The sequence below is a fragment of the Solanum pennellii genome, chromosome 1 (assembly GCF_001406875.1).
Source record: "Solanum pennellii chromosome 1, SPENNV200".
NCBI classification, from domain to species: Eukaryota; Viridiplantae; Streptophyta; class Magnoliopsida; order Solanales; family Solanaceae; genus Solanum; species Solanum pennellii.
Genome location: NC_028637.1, coordinates 63,517,390 through 63,524,951, shown reverse-complemented (window position 1 = coordinate 63,524,951; position 7,562 = coordinate 63,517,390).

Here is a 7,562-nt window from a genome sequence, read left to right as displayed (position 1 = left end):
GGAAAAAGTATTAATAATACCGTGAAACCACGGTATATCACCTGTGATAGTTCATTTTAAAGAGATGACCAAGACGTTCGGAATCAAGTCGTTTGTGTGCTAGTGTGACTTTGTATGTTTACCTTGTGTTGGAGGGTTTTTTGGTGTTTGAATTGACAGGAGAGGATCCTAAAATCTATATGGACGTATTTAGGGTCTAAACTTCCGGGTATGACTCCCCAAGAACCACCCTAAGGGTCCTTGAGGAGGAACCGAAGGTTGGAGAAAAGGCTGCCTAGGCAGTGTCAAACAATGCCTAGCATTGACGCCCAGTAGTTTAGTCGACGCCCAGTTGATAGGGGGAGTTGCTCCACACTTTGGCATGGGAGCTCAGTCCCCCAGATGGTGTAGTCTCATTCCCAAATGAAGGAGTACCGGACGTCCCGTCACTCCATCGACGCTCCATCGTTGGGGTCGTCATTTAGGCCTACCACAATCTTTCTAGGCGTTGCCAAAGTTAAGAAATGAATTGGGAAATTCACCCAATGTTCCAACTAAAGCATGGACGGTTAATTTACATATTTTTGGGTATTATAAGTTTATTAAAAACACAAAACCCTATTTTAGAACTCATTTTTCAAATCAAACCTTTCCATCTCAAAACAAACTCTCCCAAAATCCCCATTGGAGACTAAGCTCAAGAACAAGCTATGGAGATGGATTCCAAGATATTTCTTCCCCAAATTTTCGTGTCTTCTCTTTGTATTTATGTATGGTAACCCTTGATCATTAGTTAATCTTTCATCTAAGGAGTTCTTTCAAAGATTTTCCAATATGATTCTAAGGTCAAAAATCCTATCTTTCAATCTAGCCATGGGTTCATTGTTAAATTGATTTTGAAGTCATTCTAATGATATATCTATGACTAATCAATGATTTTAACCTTATTTTCAATCTAATTTTTTGAATAACCAATTATCTCCTTAAACATTCAAATTATGATATAATATGGGTCTGGGGATTTTGATTAGATGATGATTCACTTGTTATTAAATCTTAGTGTATTGCTTAATCCTAGTTCTATATATGTCAATTGATTATGAATTGTGGATAATTGATCAATGATGATCATAGCATGGAGACATGGTTAGTTTACCTAATTTCATAGTCTTAGTATTGGAATTGACATTGTGTGGTATGGTCAACTCATGGTGATACTGTTTACATTCTTGTATATCCTTATATATTATGATCATGTCCTTGAAGGCAATTGATGTTTTTTCAAGTGTGGTTATGATGATCACACATGTGAAGTTATATGTATAGTCTTCCATTCTAGTTGCATGATCTAGGTGTGTGGATGATGCTATATATATGTGAATGATCATGTTAGGGTTAGGTGTGGTCTATATGATTAGTTGTTAAGAATACTATTGTAGCATGACCCCTAATTATGTGAACCCTATATGAATATATGATTATATGCATGTTAGGAGTGTCTTATTCTAATATTGAATATATTCTTGCCTCCTATGATGTAATGTGAGTATGTGTAGTCTATAGTCGTTAATACTCTATATGTGTGACTTAAGAATTAAGGGATGTTATACATGAGTTGTGATCTTTAGCAGGTGGCTTCCTCAATACCATGTTATTTCCATTATGTTATCATGTTGACCAATGTACACACACCTCATGCATAATTATGAGTATGACAGATTCGTTGTGTCAATTCAAAAGATAGTTCTCATATGCACCATTATCTATTGCTATGTATGTAAAGTACATGATTAATGAAATTTGAACATGTGTTGCCTAGAGGTGTTTATGTGAAAGTCTTGTTCACATATATATACCCACACACATGAATGTATGAATGGTTAAATTATGTGAAAGGACATTTTCACTTAATATAGGTTCTATGATGAAAGTCCATTCTCATTTTTGAAACATTTAAGCTATATGATTTATGAGGGAGGAAGTACCTATAGCCCACTTTATGATCTAATGATAAATAAAGGCTTTAAAGTATTAAAAGGGAGTCTAAGCTTACACCGAGTGGAGATGTACAATGAGAAAGATACCCCTCCACTAATGCAATAGGTTGGGTCATCCAAGTGATACTCATGAGATGGAAGTCTCTCCGCTAATGCAATAGGTCGGGTTTCTAGAAGAAAGTTCACTATCCCTTAACTACGTTCCCTCGTAGGTCATAGCTAGTGGATTCACCTAGGTATCTATTATGTAGGTTCTCCCTTGGCAAGTACAATGCGTTCTTTCGATATGTGTTATATGACATCGGATTCCATGTAGTTCACATGGTCTATGTCGGTTATGGCTAAGCATCCTTAAAGTTCAGAAATGAAGTAAGATAAGATTATGGATATTTGTCACGAATCCTTGAAAGACCACTTAGTGTAGGTAGGACTATGGACCATACTGATACATTGCACAAATGGACTCTAAGGGAAGTTATGATGAGGTTCTTTTATGAAATAAGGTGTATGGTTCATGTATGTAAATATCAATGTATGTCAACGTTGACATTACTTGTGTTAATATATGAATTATGATTATGCACGTTAATTACAATTATCGCTTCTAAATGGTTTTTTTTTTATACATGTGGGGGTATGGGACTCCAAGTTTACATTGCACAAGTAAGCTTGTGGAGGAGTTGTGAGGGTGGTTTACCTAAAATATGAACTAAATGAGTTATGACTAAGATTTACTGAATAAAAAGTCTGTATCTGACCATTAATGAAGTTTGTTGGTCTTATGTCTAACGTTAAATGCATGTGTGGTATGTTATGAAATATGATGTGCCTAAGTCTAGTGTTACTTCCTAGGATCACTTGGTGTGAGTAGAATTATGTGATGCTACTTGTACATTGCACTAGTGAGATTTGGAGGTTGTCTTTGATGACACTTCTTATGTGTAGATTATTCCTTAATTAATATTCAAGTGTTGTAACAATTGACATCCATGTCTATATGATGTATGTGAACTATATTGTACTATTTGTATCAATGTTCATGAAGTTTTATTAAAAAGACATGATGCATGATTTCTAACTAAAATTTCCTATTTAACTCATGTATTTGAAGGGTTGTCATACTTAGTGCGTCCTTGTACTAATATCATTCTTCTTCATTTTTTTATACAAAGTGTAGGTGGTGATGACTAGAGGATCTTCTATAGAAAGGAGGAGCTTGGATTCATATCCCTAAGTTCAAATGGGTTCCTTAAATATTCAAGGACCATATGTTATGTCTGTTTCTTAAGTTCATGTAATAGTTAGAGTATTCTTTTATGTTGTTAAGGCTTGTGTCCCTATTCTATTATATTGAGTTGGGTCTTAGGATGACAAAAGAGACTTAGTGCTACAATTATGTACTTATGATTTTATAAAGGAAGTGATGTTCTAGCATTTGATGTGCTATGAAAATTTCTAAATTTTCCTCTATTTTTATGATTATGTGATGAATGAATGCTAAAAGTCTTGTCCAAGACCTCCGAGAGGTCGACGACGCCGGTAACTTCTAGAGGGGTGCTTTCTGGTCGTTACAAACATAGTATCAGAGCATAAGATTTTGGGATTAGTTTTTAGGTTTCAAATTCTCGTAATGACACATCAAGTAGAGTCTATTTATCGATGTGAGTCACGACACATCTATGAGCGTGAGGCTATAGGACGATAGAGTTTCACTTTCTTCACTACTCTTGTGTCGTGCCATAGAGCTTAACTTTATATGATCTCTTTCTTATGTTTCCTTGTCCGGTGGTCTTTTAGATGTGATTTCTTGGAAGGAATGATGTTTCAAGGCTTCAGATAGAAAAGGTAAGTTTCGATGCTTATTGTGATGGTTATGAATTGATGAGTATATATGAAGGTGAATTTAGAATGTTTTGATGTGATTCTATCCATGGCTATAGGTGACCTATGAGAATTGATGTTATATGTTTAGAACTTATGATATGACATAGTTCAAGCTTGTTAATAGTTTTTATGGTTGAATGGAGTCCTCTTTGGAATGATAGGTTGCTTTAAGGTTATTAATAATGAAAGTGTAATGTTATGGTATAGGCTTGAAAGGTTTTGGAGAAATGTGGTAAATAGTGAAAGATGAAGTTGCATTTTTATATGATTAATGGTTCATAGTTGTCCTTGTGAGGATTGGAGTCTTTTGTTTAGGCTTGCTCATAAGCAGGGAAGATGGGTGTTGAACCTACTAAGGAAATTGTGAAGTATACTAGTTAATGGGAGAACCCAATAAGACTAGTTGATTAGTACCTACATGAACCTATCCTAAGAGTTGGGAAAAAGGGGAGAAGGCGTTTTTGTCCCATAAGTTGGAATTATGATTTGCCCCAAGGTTGACTTAGGGGGATGTATGCACCCCTTAACTATTAAAGGGAAGGAGAGAATTGATGTTGACATACTTTAAAGAGGTTAGTTGACTTATAAGTTTGATCTTAAGTATGACCATTGGAGGGGAAATTCTCTAAAGGCTATAGATGGACTACCTAAGGTGATGATCCTTATAGGCTTAACTCCAGAAATACTTACCTTGTTAGGACTTGGTGGTAGGAAGTAATGTATTTATTAGGATACCCTTGGTATTCATAAAATGGTTAAGGCCTCATGTGGTTGGACAGTATAATCTAATTTGACCTTTATGAGTTTCCTTTAAGTAATAGATTTGGAGGAGTAATGGTGCTTGAATAATGCCTACAGGTGATTGAATTAGTAAGCTCCTTATTATGTGAAGAGTATGGAGGTTTAGTCTTAGATTTCCTTGACCTAGGTGTTTAAGGGAATGAGGTGATAAAGATTAGGCTTACCCGAAGTGGGGATAATGTGCCTACATGTTAAGGATATGAATGCCCTTAAATGCTCCTATTTTGAGATCCCTTGAACTTCCCTAGGTTAAGAATCATTTTGAGTGATGGATATGGAATGCATTAATTTAGCTACTTATTTATGATCTCTTAGATTCCTTAGCTAGTGGAGTGTGAGTGAATAGCTAGTGGGAAATGGTTCCTTCTTGAGAAATGGAAGGAGCTGGTGTTAAGAAGGGTTTGCCTAAGCTTGATCCCAAAAAGGGGCATGTGGTGCTTGACTAGAAGGATTAGTAAGTTCAAGTTCTCTTGGTTGAGATAAATTTCTCTTGAATGGGTTCACTCTAAGTAGGGGATGATTATTTGAATCATAAGGTTATAGATATCCCTATATTTTCCTTTTATTCCTACTCAAGCTTGAAACCAAAGTGTTTCTAGTAGCTTTTTCATGGTCGGAGTCTTTCATATGAGTATAGGTTGCATTTTCTCCATATGTTGTGCAGGTCTTAAAAGACACTATGTTATGCATAATTTGAAAAATTCATATTTCATAAGAAAGGGATTTCTATAAATTGCATGTTTCTCATGTTGATTGTGCGTCTAATGTGGTGAAGGTGCATTTAACTTCATGAGATGTCTTAATGAACATGCTTAGATAACACTTTTTAGGTGAGGGTCTTTTGACTCAATAATGAGGTGTTGAGTTTTACTTAAATGAGAAGAGATGAGTCCCTTATTAAATATGTGATTTTGTGATTTGGGGAAGTGTTAATATAGGCTCACTCTTGAAAAGTTATGGTGTAGCTAGCCAATATTATTGATACGTGCCTATGAGCTATAATACTCTCCTTAAATGATGCATGTTCACGAAAACTAGTGTAAGCTACAAATTGAAATTTTGTGAATTACTTCCAAATGTTGTGATGTGTGTGGTGTGACATGCCAATTTGACTCCATAAGGAAGGAAGTATGAGTATGCCTTGGTTGGAAGTTGAGAGTTTTTCCTAAAATGAATTGACCTTGGTGAATTTCTTGCATATAAGCTTTATGATTCCATGTGTGTATGTTGTGACTAGGAGAAGGTAGTTCCTCCTTGAACATAATTGAACATGGTAATGTCATAAATAATCTTGATGACATTATGTCTAAGCTATAAGATTGTAGTTGATCTATATTATTCATGGTTTATGTACAACTAAATGAATTGGTTAATTTTTCTCATCAGATTGAAGTGTGGATTTTATGCCTACTTGTGCATTTGAAATGCATTGTATGTCTAATCTTATGATGAAATAATGAGCATGCCTAAAGTTGTAGAAGGTGGTTCTTCCAAATGACAATGAGTATGAAGAAGCATATAAGCATGGAAATGATTGTAGGAGTGGTCCATATTTGATTATGTTTCTTTAATTGTATAATGGTATAAAGTTGGTGTTCCTTGTAATTTTGGTGCATTGACTATTATGTTATAACATGTTGAATGTTGTGAGCTTCTATATGGGTCATTGAGTCCTTGAAAGTCTTTTAGAAGTTCCAAGTGTCATTTGAAGACGAATGTTCCCATGTGGGTGATATTGTCAAGACACTCAAGATGAACTAAGTTATCTATATCCTTAATGTGACTTAAAGAGTTAATAACATGTTAATTAAGTGTTTCACAAGTTTGGATAGTCATTTTAAAGAGTTTGGGAGTCAAACGTCAAAGGACGACCAAGACGTTTGGAATTTATTCGTTTGTGTGCTACAATGCCTTTATAAGTTTGCCTTGTGTTGGAGTGTCGTTTGGAGCCTAAATTGATGGGGAATGATCCTAGCATCTATATGGATGTATTTAGGGTCTACAAGTCTGGACAAAACTCCCCAAGGACCACCCTAAGAGTCTTGTAGAAGGACCCAAAGGTTTGCAAAAAAACTGCCTAGGCATAGTCGACGCCCCGTCGATTGGGGATGTTGCTCCACACTTAGGCATGGGAACTCAGCCCCCAGATGGTGGATTTTCTATCCCAAACGATAGAGTATAGGATGACCCGTCACTCCATCGACGCTCCGTCGTTGGGGCCTGCCACAATCTGTCTAGGCGCTGCCAAGTTAAGGAGTGAATTGGGAAATTCACCGCACGTTCCAACTAAATAATGGACGGTTATTTTACCTATTTTGGGTATTATAAGTTTATTAAGAATATAAAACCCTGTTTTAGAATTCATTCATCAAATCAAACCTTTCCCTCTAAAAAACAAACTCTCCCAAAACCCTCATTTGAGACTAAGATCAGAACAAGCTATGGAGATGGATTCCAAGTGCTTTATTCCCCAAATTTATCGTGGCTTGTCTTTTATTAAGGTATGGAAACCCTTGATCCTTAGTTAACCTTTCATCTAATGAGTTCTTTCAAAGGTTTTCCAATATGATTCTAAGGTCAAAAATCCTATCTTTCAATCTAGTCATGGGTTCATTGTTAAATTGTTTTTAAAGCTATTCTAATGAGATAACTATGATTAATCAATGGTTTTAACATGATTTTAAATCCAATACTATGAAGAACCCATGATCTCATTAACCTCTCATATTATGATATAATGTGGGTCTTGTGATCTTGATTAGATGATGATTCAATTGTTATTAGATTTTAGTGTATTGCTTAATCCTAGTTCTATCTATGTCAATTGATTATGAATTGTGGAGAATTGATCAATGATGACCATAGCATGGATACTTGGTTAGTTTACCTAATTTCTTAGTC